General features: G+C 41.2%; 1 pseudogene; it reads left to right on the top strand.

Moving 5' to 3' along the window:
• Window positions 1-9,361: 9,361 nt before the first annotated feature.
• Window positions 9,362-9,934, top strand: LOC109868614 (myosin light chain 4 pseudogene; annotated as a pseudogene).
• The last annotated feature ends 12,541 nt before the right edge of the window (window positions 9,935-22,475 follow it).

The raw sequence follows: 22,475 nt of genomic DNA on the forward strand, positions 1-22,475 counted from the left end.
ACGCCACACACACTCCCACATGCACTCACCACACAGAACCCCAGGAGGCATGGTATAGATTTAATACAGTTGACTAGGTTGGGTGGTATTACAGTAATGTCTGCTGGATTAGGCTGAGTACAGTTTGTTGACCTGATTTATACATTTTAATATAAACATTTCTGCCACTGGAGCTCAGCCTACACATCTCCATAGACTTGAGAATTTATGAAACAGGACCACTCAGAGATGTATTATTTTTTATAACACATGCAAACATCAGTAGAAATTGCTTTTGTCTCCTATGTACCGGGATGCCTCAGCAAAGCCCTCTCGCTCTGTCTTTCAAGCAATAGTCTCCAGTCTATAATCCAGTCATGGGTCATTCAGTACAATGATATTTGTATATTTGTATTACAGAAAAAAAGGCAATTCTACAGTGTTCATGATTTATACGTTATGTATTTTTACACTACTATACCACATTTGATATTATACATTTTTTCTTCTGCTGTCACGACTTCCACCGAAGGTGGCTCCTCTCCCTGTTCGGGCGGCGCTCGGTGCTCGTCGTCGCTGGTCTACTAGCTGTCACCCATCCTTTTTCCTTTTCTTTTGGTTATGTCTGTTTTGTGTTTCACCTGGTTTCATTTTGGTTAGTTAGGGGGTTATTTAATTTGACATTTCCTTTGGGTTTTTTTGTGGAATTGTTTTCGTTTGAACTGTCAGTGGAGTTTGGGTTTCGTTTTATTAGCTCATGTTTAACAGGTGGTTTTTCCCTGGACTGTGTCTGAGTGGGATTTTCATGGCTATTATTGTAGTCCAGTGTCCTGTTATTTGTTGAGCTAGTTAAATAAAACGCCCTTTCTTTGGAACTTGTTTCTCCTGCCCCTGACTCAACACCCACATCACCTTCGGGAGATCTGACATCTGCCCCCTTTAAAATAAAAAAATTGTAACAGAAGAAGAAGGCATCAGACAAGGAAGTCACAGAATCTAGGGATTTCAATTAATATGTGACTATTACAGTTTCTCATCAGAGATTAAAGAAATAACACCCATATGGTTTTCGGAGATAATCTATTTCCGGCCAAATCTCTCTCTCCCACTCCTCCCTCAACACACCCTAATTCCTAATAGGAGGTGGTGCTCCCACTGTGTCATGGCATCAAAGCCCTGCTTTAAATCTCAGCTCCAGTAAGGAGATAGCTAACATCCTGCTGGGCGCTGTATCTCTCATAATCATTTCTATCTTTATTTATGCACTCATTTGGTGCTGATACATTGATCCCAGCTGTTGCTCGCGAATGCTGTTTAGTCCAATAAAAATCCCCCGGCTTAATAAAGTATAGGAAAAAAACTATTGATCTAGTCCTAGCAGATGGCATAACCGGCGGGTCCCGTCTGCTCTGCACTGAGCTTTATTTATCTTTTCCATGTGGAAACACGTTCCCTATGGGTGTTTGACACACAGGGTCACAGCACATCCCTGGGTTGTGTGTATGTAATGGGGATGTTCATCAATAAACTGATTCAAAGGAAGACTTTTTACGACACATTACGAAATGATACCAAATAAACCACAATTCATTAAGAATAATATCGAACCAGTCTGCACACCACCAAGGCGAATTAGTTTAGTCTTGACTCTTGGTTGACGGTGTTGGGGGATGGGTAATGTATTGATGCTAGAGTGCCAAATCAACACTTGTCTTTGTTACTTCTTTTCGATATTTCTGAGTCTTATTGTTGTATATATTTTTATATTTATATAGTTTTAAATGTTAGGATTGTTAATGCTACTGGATGGATGTTGCGTAGCAAAGGCTGTTTGACTGAATAAACTGAATGTGGATAATGCCAGCCTAGGGTCAGGATGAAGAAAACAGGGGATTGGGTTACATTTCAAGTTTTAAACTAATGCTATAGATAAGCCACAACTTATTTTGCTTCAGTAGTTGAACCTCAAAGTATTTTGCAGAAATGTAATCTCTCTCACCACTTGGGCGTGAAAATATGACCATAAATCTTGCAACAAAAGTATGACTAAAATGATATGATCAACGGTTTAAAAGTGAACAACAATACACAAACAATGTAGATATAGCCACGCTGGAGCCAAGTGCAGTAATTTAAATGTCCACAGCTCCTGTAATACCTCCAAAGTAAGATATCATCTCTGCTATGCTTACCTGAGAGACAATGTTTACCTCTCCCTGAGATTGTTGCAAATGATGAATGTTGCAAACTAAGATGAGCCTTCTAGAAGGGATGGGATAGATTACTATCCAGCCCGAATCACTAGGGACCCTATTTCATTCACACAGTCCCAGTGTTTGAGAGGCACTTTAGTTTATTAGAAAAGTTGGTTACCTGGGGAAGTCATAATCAAAGCTGAATCAGCAATTAAGCAATACTGAGCCGAAATTAGATTTTATTTGGCTAACAGTCTGATACGTTTGAACCAACTGCGGAATGCGCCAGTCAACAAATGCATGCTGATTTGAATATTAGAGGCCTCTGGCAGTGCTAACCTAATAGATATAGACACAGGTAAAGACAAAATAATGCCAAATAAACACAACAACTGCAGAATAAATACACACAGTTGTAAGGTAAGGTGCTCAGAATGTCAAAAATGTCTACAATGATGGTGAATAAATTATGAGGTGGTATTGAAACTTCCTGTTGTCTTCCTTGAAAGGTACATTCTTAGGGGGAAAAAAGGGTTCCTAAAGGGTTCTCCTGCTGTCCCCACAGGATAACCCTTTTTGGTTCCAGGTAGAACTCTTTTGGGTTCCATGTAGAACCATCTGTGTAGAAGGTTCTACATGGAACTCAAAAGGGTTCTACCTGAAACCAAAAAGGGTTCTCCTATGGGGACAGCCGAAGAACCATTTTAGCTCATTTTTTTCTAAGAGTGTGTAGACTTTAGGGGTTTGTTAGCCTCCAGGGTGGCACCCCATTTCTGACATTAACTGTACGAGACAACACATTTAAGGTCATAGAAGGCCTGGAAAATAAACAGTTTGAAGAAATGTTTGGTCCACTGCTGCCAGGATTATAGGCCTGAGGTAAACAAATAGGCAATCCAGCTGGGAAAAGCGCCTGGCGAGCTTTGAGAACCCCTAATAAGCCAGTGTGCCGGTGTGATAAACAGGTACAAGCGATTTACAGACCCACTCAGAGCACTGCTGCAGACTGCATCTGACATAGACCAGCATGGCAGAACAGGGGGACTACTGCCATGGAGCCAAGACCTCACTTTGGGAGCCAAGGATGGAGAGAGGTTTGAATAACATGGGAACTTCCCTAATCTCCCATTCCGAACCGGGCCTAGGGAACACGGGTGCAGTTCCTACTTTAGCAGGGGAGGACAGGTGGGGGGAGAGGGCACGTGAGATCTGCCATTTCCACTGTCATCACCCCGCCCTTGCTTAGAGTAAACAGAAGGAAACTCACTAACTCCAGAGATGGTTTATTTATAGGGTGGTGGACAATCAAACAAAATATCTTTGGGCTGAGAAAAAAGGGGACTCTTTTCACTTTTTATGGTGAAATGTGTGAGGCAAGGAGACGAGGTGTTGTTTTCTGGGGTGTTGATCTTTAAAGAAATGATAATGCAGGAAATGGCTTGAAAACCACAAACCCCAAACCCTACTATTCATAATAATATCTGTAAACTATTTTAGGGAAGAACAATTCGTTTGCTGTGGTTAAAATATATATTATTTGTTAAGGTCACCTTTGGCTACGTTGTCTCTTGTTATTTGGGTTTGTTTCAGGACACTCCCTTGCTCTCAAATCATGATCTCCCAGATGGTAGATGTCCAACTCATATTCCGGCCGACAGTTTTATGTGCTCCAATTGACCTAATATAACTAGTACTCCTCTGGTTGATGTGCAAAGTGGGTTAGTGTACCTGTCGGGAATTCTCAAAAAAGGGAAGAAACAAGATCTAGGCCTGATATTATGGCCATACTATTAGATGCTCTGAAAAGTGACACGTCTTGTGTACTAATCCACATTAGGGTATGTTACACTATTGATAATGAGCGTTAAGGTATGGGTGAGATGATGTTCAGTCGTTTTTTCAAAGACAAGTGTTCAGTTGGTTGAATCAATTTCTCTATATATAAACATTAATATTTTTGAGGAGAGACGACAACACTCACCCTTGTTTGGAAGGACAAAAGACATGAAGGGCAAAACACAAACAACCTACCGACAGTCAATAACACCTGAGGAATGGACCAAAGTGACAGATATAGGGAAGATAATCAAGGAGGTGATGGAGTCCAGGTGAGTGTCATGAGGCGCTGGTGCACTTGACGATGGTGACAGGTGTGCGGGATAATCAGCAGCCTGATTACCTAGAGGCCGGAGAGGGAGTATACGTGACACACAAGTATTCAGACCCTTTACTCTTTACTAGTACTTTCTTGAAGCACCTTTGGCAGCGATTACAGCCTCAAGTCTTGGGTATGACGCTACAAGCTTGGCACACCTGTATTTGAGGAGTTTCTCCCTATCATATCTGCAGATCTTCTCAAGCTCCGTCAGGTTGGATGGGGAGCGTTGCTGCACATCTATTTTCAGGTCTCTCCAGAGATGTTCAATCGAGTTCAAGTCCGGGTTCTGGCTAGGCCACTCACGGACATTCAGAGATTTGGCTGTGTGCTTAGGGTCCTTGTCCTGATGGAAGGTGAACCTTCGCCCCCAGTCTGAGGTCCTGAGTGTTCTGAAGCAGGTTTTCATCAATGATCTCTCTGTACTTTCCTCCGTTCAACTTTGCTTCGATCCTGACTAGTCTCCTAGTCCCTGCCGCTGAAAAACATGATGCTGCCACCACCATTCTTCACCGTAGGGATAGTGCCAGGTTTCCTCCAGACGTGACACTTGACATTCAGGCCAAAGAGTTCAATCTTAGTTTCATCAGACCAGAGAATCTTGTTTCTCATGGTCTGAGAGTCCTTTAGGTGTCTTTTGGCAAACTCCAAGCGGGCTGTCATGTGCCTTTTACTGAGGAGTGGCTTTTGTCTGGCCACTATGCCATAAATGCTTGATTGGTGGAGTGCTGCAGAGATGATTTTCCTTCTGGAAGGTTCTCCCATCTCCACAGAGGAACTCTAGAGCTCTGTCAGAGTGACCATTGAGGCCTTGGTCACCTCCCTGACCAAGGCCCTTTTCCCCTGAGAAGTTTTGCCTAGCCGATCAGCTCTAGGAAGAGTCGTGGTGGTTCTAAACTTCTTCCATTTAAGAATGATGGAGGCCACTGTGTTCTTGGGTCCTTCAATGCAGCAGAAATGTGTTGGTGCCTTTCCCCGATCTGTGCCTCGACACAATCCTGTGTCGGACCTCTATGGACAATTCCTTCGACCTCATGGCTTGGGTTTTGCTCTGACATGCACTGTCAACTGTGGAACATTATATAGACAGGTGTGTATCTTTCCAAATCATGTCCAATCAATTGAATTTACCACAGGTGTACTCCAATCAAGTTGGATTAGGATTAGCAATGGAAACAGGATACACCTGAGCTAAATCTTTATTGAATACATTTTTTGAATAAGGCTGTAATGTTACAAAATGTTGAAAGATCAAGGAGAAATCATGGTAAAACTTACTCAAACTCTTTACTTTTCAATGTAAAGCATTTTAAAATATAAGGAGCAACATGCAGCATAATGCAAATGGGATTTGTGGCCTTCCATTCCAAATGGGGTAATCTAAAACTGAAGAACGCGTATCACAAAATGACTCCCCTCTTTTCATATACGGCACCTCTTTATCATGTTGTAAACTGTATTATGTTTTGATTCATTTCAAATTGCTTGTCTTGCTTCAATAGACTGTGAAATGCACTTTCATTTTTGTAGTTTTTCAATTTCTATCATTGTAAGCAAGAGGAAAAGAGCAAGAGGGGGAAATGATCAAACAGACAACCATCGTATAATTAAGAGAGTGAAGTATGAATGCAGGCATTACCTTCACCAGCTAAAATTCATCACACACATTCTTAATTACAATGTTTACACAGATGTCCGCAAAATGTTTCGGGCAGTAGTCACTCCAGTATTATGATATATGACAGCACCATATCATCATTGGATATCTAGATAATGAAAACAAGTTATAATGTTGTTGTTTAAGTTTACTGCGTTCCGGGAAGACAGCACATCGTGTGGAGAGCGTTGATGCATGGAGAGTTTTTTTTCTTTCGGAATGATCAATCCATATTAGTACAGGTGTTGTTTTAACCTTAAGAATGTCAGCATGATGTGTTGAGCCTTAGGTCATCATAAGGGCTATAGTACATATTATCATTTCAATAACAGACAGTAGGGCTTGTAAAAGACCTATGCAGCAGGGACACATGAATATGGTTACCATCTCAAAGAGATCAACTGTCACAGGTTTGTGAATACCGATGACACATTTCACCTCAGGACATACTGTACAGGTTTATACTAACTCCACACAGGTAAGTAGACAGGGGGATAGATATTGCATTCTGGTATTTTATCTGGTCTTATACAGCCACTAGAACCACAGTACATTGTGTATACTTAATTTCCTATACAATCATTTCCGTTTGTTGTCTAAAGCCAAACTTGCACTGACTGAACAATGAAATCAATGTCTATGGATGAAGTGAAAGTAGGTAATGGTTAAGGTTTGGGATAGGTTTAAAAAAATGATTGCCTAGCACTGGGATTGAACTTGTGATCTTCAGAGCCATAGCTCATGGTTTAAGGCCTTCCTCCATCCCCATCCGCATACACAACACCCGAACAAGTCACACGCCTATTAGATGGTATGCCCCCAGTGTACGGTATTGATGCACATGCACAAGCCATCTCCAGACTTCCTGGGGACCTGAACAAACGTCTAATACTCAAACGTCTAAGTCCTAAACGTCTAATAGTAATGTGGATCTGCTGTGACCTGGCTGGACTTTGAGTGAAGAGCACAGATTACTCTTGACAGAGGACACTTTTCAGAAGGTCGCCTTAATTGTCCGATTTTGATTAATCGTAATTTGGAATTATTGGTGGGCAAAATGGAAGTGATTATTAGCGGCAAATCTATCCCCATCCAAGTGAACAGGTTAAGCAAATGAGATTTGACACACTGAACTACAGTTTTCTCCATTTATCCCCCATTTAAATCGCTTCATAAATGATGGATGTAGCCAGACAGTTCTGTGAATATTTTTCAGAGAATTTCTGTTCATATAAATTCCATTCTGCCTTATCTCAATGCATACGGTCTCTCTCTCTCTCTCTCTCTCTCTCTCTCTCTCTCTCTCTCTCTCTCTCTCTCTCTCTCTCTCTCTCTCTCTCTCTCTCTCTCTCTCTCTCTCTCTCTCTCTCTCTCTCTCTCTCTCTCTCTCTCTCTCTCTCTCTCTCTCTCTCTCTCTCTCTCTCTCTCTCTCTCTCTCTCTCTCTCTCTCTCTCTCTCTCAGACACACTAAAAGAGGACAAACGAGCTGTCAGGCCTGCTGGCCATGTGACCTCTAAGGTAAGGAAAAGGGAGATAATGATCTTAAGCATAGCCAAACACACACACACACACACACACTGAAAGTGTCCCTACTTCACAGTGAAGGATTGAGTGGGACTTGCATGGTCAATAGACTAGGGTAAATGGATAATGCGATCATACCATGCCATGCTTTGGCTGCCTCTCAACTGAGATGATGAATTGCATTGTGTGTGTAAAATGAATGTAGCCATGATAGATTAAAATTGGGGTGCAGTATGGTCCATCCTAAACATGCCCTCACTCCCGTAAATTAAATGGATTTGGTTGATTAATTGATCAACTTTCAATTAAGGGAAATTATTGAGGAGCAGAAGCCTAAATGAATACAGCAGAAACCTAAGCTGAGGGTCATATTATTTATTTCATGGGCATACATTCTACAACTGCACTAGTTACTTGACCTTGTAGCCTTGACTACCACAGAGTATGATCTAGAGAAAACATACAGTATTCGCTATGTACTATGATTGTGTTTTGTGTACGACCATGTGTAGACTTCTATGTAGTTGAGCGTTTCTTTTATCAGAGCCTTTTGTCATTAAACATAATACTCTTGTTTCAAGCCATAGGCTCCTTGGGTCAAAACTTTTGCTAGTGGGACTGAGGTTTATCAAATGTTATACTGTATTTTATTGTTTTCTTTCAACCAGTGCTTTGTCCATTATTACATTGGATGCTACAGAAGATGTGCTTGACTGAGCATTGATTAACCTCTGCATTGGAAGGGAGATTCATGAGGCTTAATGCCTTTCAAAGCATTTCCATCAAGCCTTATCATCTCACTCACTCGGCACATCGAGTAATTTAAATGAAAACAAAGATGGAGGCTTTTCATCATTAGGAAATAAATATGTATGACGGCACTAAGTTGAAGAGCGCTACAAAGTGTGTTCAATAAAATAAAACTTGATTTGCATCCGCAGTTTGTTTTCCCTGGGCATTGGAAAGTATTTTATATACTATTTTGAGGAGAAGGAACTTCTTTTTTGAATTAAATATTTGAAGTAGATATCTGGACGTAAGTTGATTATACATGTTTTCTACACATGCAATGTATTAGCGGGACTATAAACGCGTAATAAACACTAGCATGTATAATAACATTCACAGTCTGATATTCTTTTAAAGGGAGAACATTTATTTCGTTTAAATCAGTCATTCTATCAATTTTAAACGGCCCATCAATGCAAAGAGCCAAACAGGTGCACTAGTGACACTAATCCAACAAGTATGGATTGTACACTGGAATTGATTTCAGAAACATTTACAGCAGAGGCTTGGCGTAGCGCATGCTAAAGTAAATAGATGTCAAAATGAGCGTATTCTCTTTGAGCCAAAGCTATAACCAAATTTGATATACAAACATTCCTCTTTTACTTCAGTAAATTTGATTAAAAACTGACCATTGCTCTGTCAAAGAAACATCTCATAGGATATGTTTTTCAGTTTTAATGAACAGACAAAAAAAAGTCAATTGTCAAAAAAACTATTTTGTTCAATGTTCTCATTCAGTAATAATACATTGTCTGTGTGTCCTAATTCCTGCCTGCACCCATCAGTGAGGCCGAACATTTTGGGATAATGTAGCTGGACACTGGTTAATGACAGTGGAGAGCCCTGTCGGCTTGATGATAGCAGCTGAAAACAATACCTAATTGTTACGCCACAGACAGGAGGATCTATTTCAGGATTCTTCCTTTTATAGTGTGCCATAGGACCTTATTTATCGGCCCCATCTCCCCTCCCAGGCGAAGTACATATAAAAGCTTTAGGAGAGCCTCCTCCCTCCCTTCACACTCTCGCTCACCTTGAAACCCCCCCACATTCAGCACCATGGCCCCCAAAAAGGTGGAAGTTAGGAAAACGGAGCCCAAAAAGGCAGAGCCCACCAAGGAGGAAGCACCTGCTGCCAAGCCCATGCCGACCCCCGAACCCGTGGTCGAGGCCCCAAGGAGCCTGACCCCAATAGCATCCCCCTCAAATACAGCGCTGACCCGATCGAGGAGTTCAAGGAGGCCCTCACCTTGTTCAACCGCACACCCACGGGGGAGATGAAGATCACATTTGCCCAGTGTTGTGGGCAACACCGACGTCCTGAAGGTGTTTGGCAAGCCTCGGCAGGAGGACATGAGCAGCAAGCTGGTGGACTTTGAGAACTTCCTGCCCATACTGCAGCACATTTCCCACTCCAAGGACCAGGGTAACTTTGAGGACTTTGTCGAGGGCCTGCGGGTCTTTGACAAGCAGGGCAATGGCACTATCATGGGCACTGAGCTGTGTCACGTGCTGGCCACCCTGGAGGAGAGGATGACAGAGAATGAGGTGGACAGGCTGCTGGCGGCCCAAGAGGACGCCAACGGATGCATCAACTATTCTTCCTTTGTCAAGCACATCTTGACTGGATGAGCTGGATTTTTTACTAGAAGGACTTTAATGATTCTTTATTATTTCCTCTCTTCTGGAGCCCATACCTGTCTCATAAATAACACTGCCACTTTAGAGGTGAGCATGCATTCAATGTATTGTCCATTTGTTGTCTAAAGCAGCTGGCAACAGTCAAGCAACAAATGTTGACTTGAGATTGAATATTGTATTTCCCTTGAATAAAAAATGTACAGTGACAAAGAAAAGTTATTTATAGAGAAATGCTAATAAGATACTGAAGGAATGGAAATGATAAATGCAATAAATAAACAACTAATATAAACGTCAAAGATCATTTAATCATTTTCTTTCTCAAACACTTGTACTATGATACAGAATTTTATGTTTTTACTGATGAGATACAGTATTAATGATAACTTTCTACTACAGTCCAGAGACAGACACTGATTTGTATTTCAGAGCTAAGAAGAAGACAGGAATCATCAAATGACTCATCCAATTGCCTCCACTTTCAGGTCTAATACCTGAACTTTATTGTATAATGAGATGGAGGAACAGAATGCTCAGCCATGGAGGAATCAAGGGGATTTGGCAACATTTGACAAATTTGACAATGGAACAGATTCTACATTTACCTGCAGAGTCAGATTGGATACAGAGCACAAAAATCTCTACATGATGATTCGTCAGTAGGAATGAAAGAGGTGTTTCAGTGTAATCTATGTCTGGGCGGGCTCAAGAGCCCCCCCCCCCCTGCAGTGACAGAGCTGTCTGGCTGAGTGCTGGTTTCAGTTGGGGGGGCAGCTGCAGTGAAACTATAAAAACACCCACATACAGTATGAACAGGTATGTATACACACACATATGCATGCACGTACGCAAACGCATCCACACACCACCCTTCCACACCCCACTGTGACCCATCAGACAGATGCCCTGAGGCCTGCCTCTCTGCCTATTTGATCCTGTGCTGAGCAGACAGTGGGCATTATGTTGGCTTACCAGGCTGTAAACACACATTTTACATTCACCAATACAACAACTACATAGGGTGCATGATCCTGCCCTGGGTGGCTTAGCAGGTGGCCAAGGTAAATCTGATTTCATGGAAAATCAAAGTAAAAATTTAAATGTCTTGGCAGATTTCTCAAACATGTGTTAGCTAAAGAGAAGTGGAACAGTATTACTGCTGTTTTTTTTCTTCAGAAATAGAAGTCTATTCAGATTTTAAATCTGAATGTTGAACAAAATTATAAAGTGTCGGGCCTGCCGGGTGGCGCAGTGGTCTAGGGCACTGCATCACAGTGCTTGGTGTGCCACCAGAGACTCTGGGTTTGTGCCCAGGCTCTGTTGCAGCCGGCCGCGTCTGTGGGCGGCGCACAATTGACCTAGCGTCGTCCGGGTTAAGGAGGTTTTGGCCAGTAGGGATACTCTTGTCTCATCGCGCACCAGCGACTCCTGTGGCGCAGTACGAGCAAACCAGGTTGCCAGGTGCACAGTGTTTCCTCCGACACATTGGTGCGGCTTGCTTCCGGGTTGGATGCGCGCTGTATTAAGAAGCAGTTGGGTTGTGTTTCGGAGGATGCATGGTTTTCGACCTTCGTCTCTCCAGGGCCTGTACGGGAGATGTAGCGATGAGACAAGATAGTAATAACTAACAATTGGATACCATAAAATTGGGGGTAACATTTTTTTTTTTTTTTTATAAAATAAAATTATAAAGTGTCAAGAAGTAGTTTCAGTGAGTTATAGAGGTTAAAGAATGGGAAGGTATGTATTTTAGAAACCATTATATTTGTGAATAATTTTAGCCATGAATGATTTAGATTACAATTATGAAATACATTATGGACAATATATTGTGAACGGTTCATCAAATCACTGTCACGCCCTGACCTTAGAGAGCCTTTTTTATTCTCTATTTGGTTAGGTCAGGGTGTGACTTGGGTGGGCAAATCGATATTTCTATTTCTTTGTTGGCCTAGTATGGTTCCCAATCAGAGGTAGCTGTTTATCGTTGTCTCTGATTGGGGATCATACTTAGGCAGCACCTTTTTCCCTTTTTTCCCTTGTTTGTGTGTAGTTGCTTTCTGCATGTAGCTTTACGTTCGTTTTTGTATTTTGTTGTTTTTCGGTGTCATTTAAATAAAAGTCAAATGTACGCCTACCACCCTGCACCTTGGTCCAATACATCTCTAAACGATCGTGACAATCACTTTAGAATGCCGAGACTAAGCACTCAGGGTTTCAAATAATTCACATTTCTTTAGGGCAATTGAAGGTCCAAATCACATACTAAGTATTCAATAGTGAACATGTTATCTAACCAAAGTTTGACAATTGACCAGATAAATTATGTTAGTTCCGAAAGAGTTCAAAACTTTGTAGATTTCTAAAGCTTTAGTGATATTGACATGGATAAATCAGCCCCATTATTTACCTGCTCCCTTGCCTTGAGAAAGTGTAGAGTTTTTGTTTCCATGGAAACTATGAAAAGGAATGTTCTATCTGACTCCTTCGGTATTTGAGAGAAAGCCGTCTGGCTGACGGAAATCAGTCTTTCTACGCCAGCTTTATCTCCCTCCATATCAAAGAATCCATTTACAATTGAGTAAACTCTGCATTTAATGGCAACAGAAGGTGTATATGTTATTGCATGGCATTATGAAGTTTGATGAAAGCCCTCATGAAAGCCATAATTTCCGTACAACTATTCTCTGACAACAGATTGTAGACCTACTCCTTCATAATGTGTTATTCAAAGCAATAGTCTCTCTCTCTATATATATATAATACCGTTCAAAAGTTTGGGGTCACTTAGAAAATGTCCATTAAAATAACATTGAATTGATCAGAAATACAGTGTAGACATTGTTAATGTTGTAAATGACTATTATAGCTGGAAATGGTAGATTTTTAGCTAATCCAAGTTTATAATTTTAAAAGGCTAATTGATCATTAGAAAACCCTTTTGCAATTATGTTAGCACAGCTGCAAACTGTTATTCTGATTAAAGAAGCAATACAACTGGCCTTCTTTAGTCTAGTTGAGTATCTGGAGCATCAGCATTTGTGGGTTCGATTACAGGCTCAAAATGTCTCGAAAAACAAATAACTTTCTTCTGAAACTCATCAGTATTCTTGATCTGAGAAAGGAAGGCTAATCCATGCAAGAAATTGCCAACATATTTTTGAACATGCCTGAGCCAAAGCACATTTGGTGGCAGCAAGCCTTGTAGACAAGGCTCAAGAGGACACCAAGGATAACACTCAAAATGAGAAAAAAAAATTGACACTATTGCCAGAGTCTTCAGAACAGCCTTAGAAAGAAGCTAAACGTCACAGTCACATATCCACTCATCGCATTGAGCAAGAAGTTGACTCTAAAGAGTTAAATGGACAAGGAGAAAGTCATTTAGGGAGGTTTCGAAGCCTAAGGTAGGACATTTTGTTTCCTGAATATGTGCTTCATATTGTCACATATGCAAGAGGCCTATATATTCTCATATGTGTGTTCTGCTGTAGCCTACATTGATTTATTTTATTTGAAGTTACATTCCGAAGTTGTGATATTTGTAATACTGCTATAATGAAGTGTCACGCCCTGACCATAGAGAGCTTTTTATTCTCTATGTTGGTTAGGTCGGGGTGTGACTAGGGTGGGTCATCAAGGTAATTATATTTCTATGTTGGCCTGGTATGGTTCCCAATCAGAGGCAGCTGTTTATCGTTGTCTCTGATTGGCGATCATATTTACGGCAGCCATTGCTTTGTGGGATCTTGTCTTGGTATAGTTGCCTGCGAGCACTACTTTTGAGCTTCACATTTCGTTTTATGCTTTATTGTTTTCGTCTTTGAGTTTCTCTTCCTAAATAAGAGGATGGAAACATACCACGCTGCATCTTGGTCCACTCATTATTATGATCGTGACATGATGTCATAAATTATTTTAAATTCGGATCTTGTAAGCCCCACAGCTGGGTGTGTGTGCATATGGCGCATGTTCTGCAGTGTCGTCTAAAAATAAAGCTGTACATTGACGTCTAGAAAATTAGGTTATAAGAAATTCGGACTTGTGTAAGCCCCACAGCTTTACTCAAGTATGTTTAAAATGCTTTGAATTAATCAAAACCTTGGAGAGTGCTGTCCTTTTCAACACCATAGATAGTAGGGTACTTGGCTGCTGCGTTGTGTTTGACACTTTTTTTCTCAATGCCTTATTTCCTCATCAATCTACATACAATACCCCATAATGACAAAGCAAAAACAGATTTTTAGAATGTTTTGCAAATATAAAAATTATCTGCAGCATTGAAGGTTCCCACAGTGGCCTACAATATTCTTAAATGGAATAAGTTTGGAACCAGCAAGACTCTTCCTAGAGCTAGCCACTCAGCCAAACTGAGCAATTAGGGGAGAAGGGCCTTGGTCAGGAAGGTGACCAAGAACCCCATGGTCACTCTGAAAGAGCTCCAGAGTTCCTCTGTGGAGATGGGAGAACCTTCCAGAAGGAGGTCTCCGCAGCACTCCACAAATCAGGCCTTTATGGTAGTGGTCAGATGGAAGCCACTCCTCAGTAAAAGGAACATGACAGCCCAATTGGAATTTGCCAAAATGCACCTAAAGGACTCTCAGACCATGAGAAAGAAGATTCTCTGGTCTGATGAAACCAAGATTGAACTCCTTGGTCTGAATGCCAAGCGTCACATCTGGAGGAAACCTGGCACCATCCCTACGGTGAAGCATGGTGGTGGCAACATAATGCTGTGGGGATGTTTTTTAGCAGCAGGGACTGGGATACTAGTCAGGATCGAGAGAAAGATGAACGGAGCAAAGTACAGTGAAATCCTTGATGAAAACCTGCTCCAGAGTGGTCAGGACTTCCGACCGGGACGAAGGTTCACCTTCCAACAGGACAACGACCCTAAGCACACAGCCAAGACAATGCAGGACTGGCTTTGGGACAAGTCTCTGAATGTCCTTGAGTGGCCCAGCCAGAGCCCGGACTTGAACCCAAACGAACATCTCCAGAGAGACCTGAAAATAGCTGTGCAGCGATGTTCCCCATCCAGCCTAACGGAGCTTGAGAAGATCTGCAGAGAAGAATGGGAGAAATTCCCCAAATACAGGTGTCCCAAATTTATAGCCCCAAGAAGACTCAAGGCTGTAATCGCTGCCAAAATAGCTTCAACAAAGTACTGAGTAAACATCCTGAATACTTCCGTTTAAAACCAGTTTTTGCTTTGTCATCATGGGGTTTGTGTGTAAATTGATGCAAAAATTTTTTTTTATCCATTTTAGAATGAGGCTGTAATGTAACAAAATGTGGAAAAACTCAAGAGGTCTGAAATCTTTCCGAATGCACTGTATATTCACACACACACACTATTTATAAAAAAGTATGTGGACACCCCTTCAAATTTGTGGATTCAGCTATGAATGCCACCTTTCCGACAAGTCAGTTCAACACATTTCTGCCCTGCTTGAGCTGCCCCAGTCAACTGTAAGTGTTGTTATTGTGAAGTGGAAATGTCTAGGAGCAACAATGGCTCAACCGCAAAGTGGTAGGCCATACAGGCTAACAGAATGGGACAGTCGAGTGCTGAATTGCATTGGTTGCATCACTCACTACCGAGTTCTTAACTGTCTCTGGAAGCAACACCAGCACAAGAACTGTTTGTCGGGAGCTTCATGAAATGCGTTTCCATGGCCGAACAGCTGCACACAAGCCTAAGATCACCATGCGCAATGCCAAGCGTTGGCGGAAGTGGTGTAAAGCTTGCCTCCATTGGATTCTGGAGCAGTGGAAACGCGTTCTCTGGAGTGATAAATTACGCTTCACCATCTTGCAGTCCGACAGACGAATCTGGATTTGGTGGATTGCAAGAGAACACTACCTGCCCGAATGCATAGTGCCAACTGTACATTTTGGTGAAGGAGTAACAAAGGTCTGGGTAAGTTTTTCATGCATAACAGAGAGATCTGCGGGATGCTGGCTTCACTGAAATCAAAGTTTATTGATCTAATTCCTGCCTCTGGGCTGTGTGGATGGGCAGAAATGGTCTGGAAGCAGCATTCTGTCACAGTTCTATCCCCACGCCCTGATCATCATAACCCCCAGCAGAAAATCTGTACTGATGAGATATGCATGGTGTTTGGTGATGTGAATGTGGGCTCCCTTTCCTGGGAATTTGGTGTCAACATGTACTGTTGTGCTGCATGTGGTGCAGCTTACTCTGACATCATTAAAATCTGAAACTCTGGAGGAGCGCACACAGTGTGACTCTGATTTAACAAGCTTGGGTAGCAATGTGCAATCGGAGATCTGCTTTTCTACTGGTGAGTTGTGCAGTGTGATGCGAGTTTTATCTTGTAATTATACAATACTAATTTAAGACACACTCTTTGTAACGGTTAGTCTTTATTTATCAGACATATATATTTCAGTGCCAGTATTACTCTGATGCTAAGCTGTACAGAGCAGCAGAGTGGTCACATTGACAATCTTGTGCAGCAGAGAGTACCTTACAGTAGCGGTGCGTGGGTAAAATCACTGGGGAACCCAAGCCAAGCCAATAAAATAGCCATATTACAATCTATGTTGTGATATTTGCGTTGTTTGCTCTATAACCCATTCGTTCATGCACCACCGTGATATACAATAAGGCTGTGAGAACAAAAAGACAGTCACTCAGTGGTGGAATAAATTCAACTACACATACATTTGTTTCATTACAAAACCGAAGAGCAACATCTTTCCGGTGAAGTCCACAAAGCAAATATTGCAGGTAGCAAACAGTTATATGACCTGCAAAGTCAAGCAAGTTCATGTTTTCAACAGTTTACTAAACAACTACTGTTTTGGAACCACAGAGTTACCGCAAGTCAGCACAAAGACAACGGAGCACTGCCTCCGCTATTCCACCACCATTTCATCATCAAATCAACAAGGCTGTATATGCTTAGTTTAATACACTGAAAACAAACTTAAAGATACCAAAAACAATTTAGTCCAATCAATGTTGCTTAATATCCTGTGGCTGTCCATGGTACTGATTTCTGTGTGTGTGTGTGTGTGTGTGTGTGTGTGTGTGTGTGTGTGTGTGTGTGTGTGTGTGCGTGCGTGCGTGCGTGCGTGCACGCTTGCATGCGCCCACAAGTAAAAACAAAATTGGGGACCAATGCCAAACAGTCTATGGCTCTGTTCGCATTTAGTTTTAGTTTTCATAGGCAAAGCGTTTTAGTTAGGTAGCCTAACTTCCTCGCATGAGCAACCATGAGCCAGCTAAGTTAGCTAGCTTGTTATCGTGAACCTACTAGGCTACATCTAGGCTACATATTGAAATTCAATTGTCTTAGGCCAGTGGCACAATATATGAATGTATGGTTAGATCAGAATCACCGTCATTATCATTGGCCTGTACTGGGACTTAAGTCAATACCACAAGTCCAAATCCCCATCTCCATCCATGGCTTAGGAAAGGGCCGATGTAGCAAGCTCGCTTCTGCAGGACAGCAACACAAGCAGACCAGAAACAGACACGTTTATCTGAGAATGATGACGTTTGCTGCTCCAGGACAACCTCCGCTCAATGTTGATTGGCTAAATTTGTATCTCTTTTTTTAGCAAGAGAGGCCAAATGCTTGCTGGCATCAATCAATTAAATGCTACGGGGGCAACATGTCATACCCTTTTGTTCCAGACAGCATCAGATACATGGACTACACATACTGAGACAGAGGGGCGCTGTTTTCCACAATCAGATGATTCCACTTGAGAATTGACAGAAAATTATGAAAACAGAGAGGCAGAAAATAAATAATTTTCTATTTTAGTTTTTTTTATAGGTCAAATATTTTGGGAAGCCTGGCTTCCCTTGGCATCAATGAATACACACTACTGGTACCTTATTGAGCATGGATCCAAATGCATCTCTTTGACACAGAATGAGGTCTAAAGTTGACAAATTGTCTCTGAAGGGAATGTACATTTGATAAGGACCATTAATTGCATTTGAGCTAACAATAAGCTATGACATAAGCTTTAATGAGAGATGAATCCAGAAATATCATAGAATGCTTTTCCCTCAAATGTCCTCGACACAAAACATCCTTCTGCTTTCATACGGGCATACATCATTTAACTGAATGGCTTCACATAAAAATTTCACATTTCCAGCCAATGTATGATGAGAAAGCAATCAGTTGGCATGCTGTAAATAATTAACACCTTTCTTAATCTCCAACCTACACAGGTCGACATGACGTGAAATTCTGTCTGGATTCAGGAAGTCGAGATAATGCCAAATTAGGTTTCAAATGCCAATTATTGGCTTAGTGGTAACATATATTTATCTTGGGCTCAAAGACCCCCATAGATAATGGTAGCATGTAATTTACTGAGATGCTTAATTAGCCCGAGGCATACAAAGGTTGACAGACTCATGAGCCACAGCATGCCATTGGCTGAGAATAACATCTGTGTCATGTGCAATCTTGATTGCACTGGTGGGTCTCTATTTATGCTCGTTGTTGGAGTATATATTACTCACGGTAAAGGAAGAGTGCTATTTTGTCTCTGATCCACTCTTTGGCTTGTTTTGGTTTTATAATTGTGACTATGATGTAAAATTGCTCACAGGAAGTATATGATGTATAATTGCTCACAGTAAGTCTAATTTTATTCTTATCTCTTACTTTTTGGGGGGTATTTTCTTAAAACTGCATTGTTGGTTAAGGGTTTGTAAGTTAACTTTTCCCTGAAAGGTCTACACCAGTTGTATTCGGAGCATGTGACAAATACAATTGGATTTGATGTATTACGGCGTAAATGTTTTGAATCAAATGTTATATGCTATATGTTATATGTCACATGCTTCGTAAACAACAGGTGTAGAGTAACAGTGAAACGGCCCCTTTCCCATATTGCAGAGAGAAAAATAGAAAGAAAGACGGGGAATAAATTACACAATGAGAATGGATAACTTGGCTATAGACAAGTCAAAAGTTTGGACATACCTACTCATTCCAGGGTTTTTCTTTATTTGTACCATTTTCTACATTGTAGAATAATAGTGAAGACATCAGAACTATGAAATAACACATATGGAATCATGTAGTAACCAAAAAAGTGTTAAACAAATCTAAATATATGTTATATTTTAGATTATTTAAAGTAGCCACCTTTGCCTTGATGACAGCCTTGCACACTCTTGGCATTCTCTCAACAAGCTTCACCTGGAATTCTTTTCTAACAGTCTTGAAGGAATTCCCACATATGCTGAGCACTTGTTGGCTGCTTTTCCTTAACTCGGCGGTCCAACTCATCCCAAACCATCTCATTTGGGATGAGGTTGGGTGATTGTGGAGGCTATAGTTTGTTAACAAGAAATGTGTGGAGATGTTGATAAAACTAGTTTTAATGACTCCAACCTAAGTGTATGTAAACTTCCGACTTCAACTGTACATATAGTTAGGGGTAAAGAGACTAGGAAACAGGATCGATAATAAGCAGTAGCAGCAGCGTTTGTGATGAGTCAAAAGACTTAGTGCAAAGGGGGGTCAGTGCAGATAGTCCGGGTAGCTATTTGAATAACTATTTAGCGGTCTTATGGCTTGGAGGTAGAAATCTGTTCAGGGTCCTGTTGATTTCAGACTTGGTACATCGGTTCTGCTTGCTGTGCGGTAGCAGAGACAACCGTCAATGACTTGGGTGGCTAGAGTCTTTGACAATTTTTAGGGCCTTCCTCTAACACCAACTGGTATAGAGGTCCTGGATGGCAGGAAGGTTGACCCCAGTGATGTGCTGGACCGAACACAATACCCTCTGTAGCGCCTTGCGGTCGCAAGCCGATGAGCCCTACCAGGTGGTGATGCAGCCGCTCTCTCTTTCGGGTACCGGGGTTTAGGGCCTGGTCTAGAGTAAGCAGAATGTCTAGACTTGCCTACGTGTTGAAGTAAAAATCTTCTTCCAAATCGAGATTAGTGGTTGCTGTTCTGATGTCCAGAAGCTGTTTTTGGTCATAAGAAATGATGGCAGAAATATTATGTACAAAAAAAGTTAAGACCACCATAAAAAAACAAACCTAAAATAGCAGAATTGGTCATGAGCCTGTAAAACAGTCGTTATCAACAGCATCATAAATGTTTTATTGCAATTAGAAAAGTGGCAATAACATGTCTCTCCAGATCAAAGACAAGTTTATCAGGGCTAGAACCAGGTAAATGTTGTCAAATACACAATGGTGGAGTTGTTAAGGAAAGGGAAAGGGGGATACGTAGTCAGTCCAAATGAATGTATTCAACTGAATTGTGTCTTCCAGATTTAACCCAACCCCTCTGAATCAGAGAGGTGTGGGGGGCTGTCTTAATCGACATCCACATCTTCTGCGCCCGGGGAACAGTGTGTTAACTGCCTTGCTCAGGGGCAGAAAAACAGATTTTTACCTTGTCAGCTCGGGGATTCAATTCAGCAACCTTCCGGTTACTGACCCAACACTCTAACCAATCTATGAAAATATGTCAGAAATTCGCAAGATCAAATAGTGTTCTATAGCGGAGCCTAGAGCCTGTGGTTTCTGAGGTAATTTAATAACAATATGATATCATTACACAATTGCTCTAGATGGCTAAAAATCTCATATTGCAAATTTGGCTATAATATTACAGTACGACTTGTACTACTATACCCTGCAGTGGCCATTTAAAGATAACAATGTCCATTGAAAAAGGAGAACACAATGAAATGTTCCATAACAATCTATTGTATTTATTTAAGGGAAGAGTGAATTGTACTCTGCAGAAATTATGCAGTATTATCACCATTCGATTGTGTGCTAGGTAAAAGTGATAATCCACAAACTACTAACCCCTGCCCGATGTAATGTTGTAAAGGGTATGAATACCTTTATCGTTCTTAATAACTTATTTGTCACGAGGCATTGAGAAAACATTTTGCTTGAAGGTTATTTTCTCTTTTTTCATTTTTAAAACATAATTAAGAGAGGAGGGGATAGAGATGGAGGATAAATACAACAGAGAAGTGTCCATCAGGTGGATTGAATGGCTAATGCCAAGGCTAAGGTCTGCATTTATAGACTGTAAATGCTTACCCATGTATGGAAGCACTGACAAAAGACCAGGCCTATTCCAAATGCCTGGCAGTTGGCAGACCGTACCCAATACATGCCAACGGTCAAGATGAAAAGACGTGACGCTACCCAGCCACTCCTTAAATTATGTTTTGTATTTTCCACATTGTGAATAACTTCTCTCAATTTCAAGGAGAACATGCCATGTTTTGTATCATTATGTAGGGAACACTATGCCCTGAACAATGACCCACCATTCCTCAATAATGGAAAAATATTAATTTCCCTAGGCCACACTTTATGTAGTGTTATGTCTCTCTTATCGTGATGTGTGTTTTGTCCCATATTTGTATTTTATTTTGATTTTTTTTATCTCAGCCCCGGTCCCAACAGGAGGCCTTTTGGTGTCTCGTCATTGTAAATAAGAATTTGTTCTTATGTGACTCAGTTAAATAAATGTTAAATAAAAAAAATGTTTAAAAAATGTAAGGGACTCTTCTCCCTGGGGCCGGGTGCATGTCTCATCGCAGAATGTTTCAGTCAACCAGAAAAGGAGCCTCAGCACCTAGCCCCGCCCTCATTGTCAATTCGAACTGAACTATAAAAGCTTTGCACGAATAATAGCCAAGGCCGACCAAAATCCTTCTGCTGCTCAGAAATCAGCATAGTTGGTAACTGGAAAGCTTGTCCTTGTAACGCTTTTCCTCCTCTTCTGACGAGGAGTATGAAGGATCGGACCAATGCCTAAGTGTTCATGTTATATTTATTAAACTGAACACAAAAATAACAAGGGAGAAAACACGACAAAAACAAAACAGTCCTATTAGGTGACAAAACACAAAACAACTACCCACAACCCATAGTGGGAAAACAGGCTGCCTAAGTATGGTTCTCAATCAGAGACAACGATAAACAGCTGCCTCTGATTGGGAACCATACCAGGCCAAACACAGAAATACAAAAACATAGAACAACACATAGAATGCCGACCCCAACTCACGCCCTGACCAAACTAAAATAGAGACATAAAAAGGAACTAAGGTCAGGACGTGACAGCCCTATACTTGAGTTAAAAGAAACCATCCTCTCCTATTCCCTCTCCCGTCCCCTTGCTAACTACTTTATCATTGCTTGTCATTTTGTTATAATCTGTCACTGATTAATTTATCCTGTACTGTAGTATAACGTTGTTTATATAATAAATCTTCTCCGTAATATAAAATAATATCACTGTCTCTAAGATTTTGAATCTGACTTGTCATTAAAAGAACGCTACAGAACCTTCAGATTATAGATTAGGGTAGTTTTCATTGTTTTATTTTACTGCGGAGCCCCTTGTCCCACTTAACATGGCTCAGATACCTCTTTTGTCCCACCCCACACACATGCGGTGACCTCACCCAGCATAACTAGTGTGTCCAGAGATGCAACGTCTCTTATTGTCACTCAATGCCTAGGTTAATCTCCGCTGTA

The sequence above is a fragment of the Oncorhynchus kisutch genome, linkage group LG23, assembly GCF_002021735.2.
Source record: "Oncorhynchus kisutch isolate 150728-3 linkage group LG23, Okis_V2, whole genome shotgun sequence".
In the NCBI taxonomy this organism is placed as follows: Eukaryota; Metazoa; Chordata; class Actinopteri; order Salmoniformes; family Salmonidae; genus Oncorhynchus; species Oncorhynchus kisutch.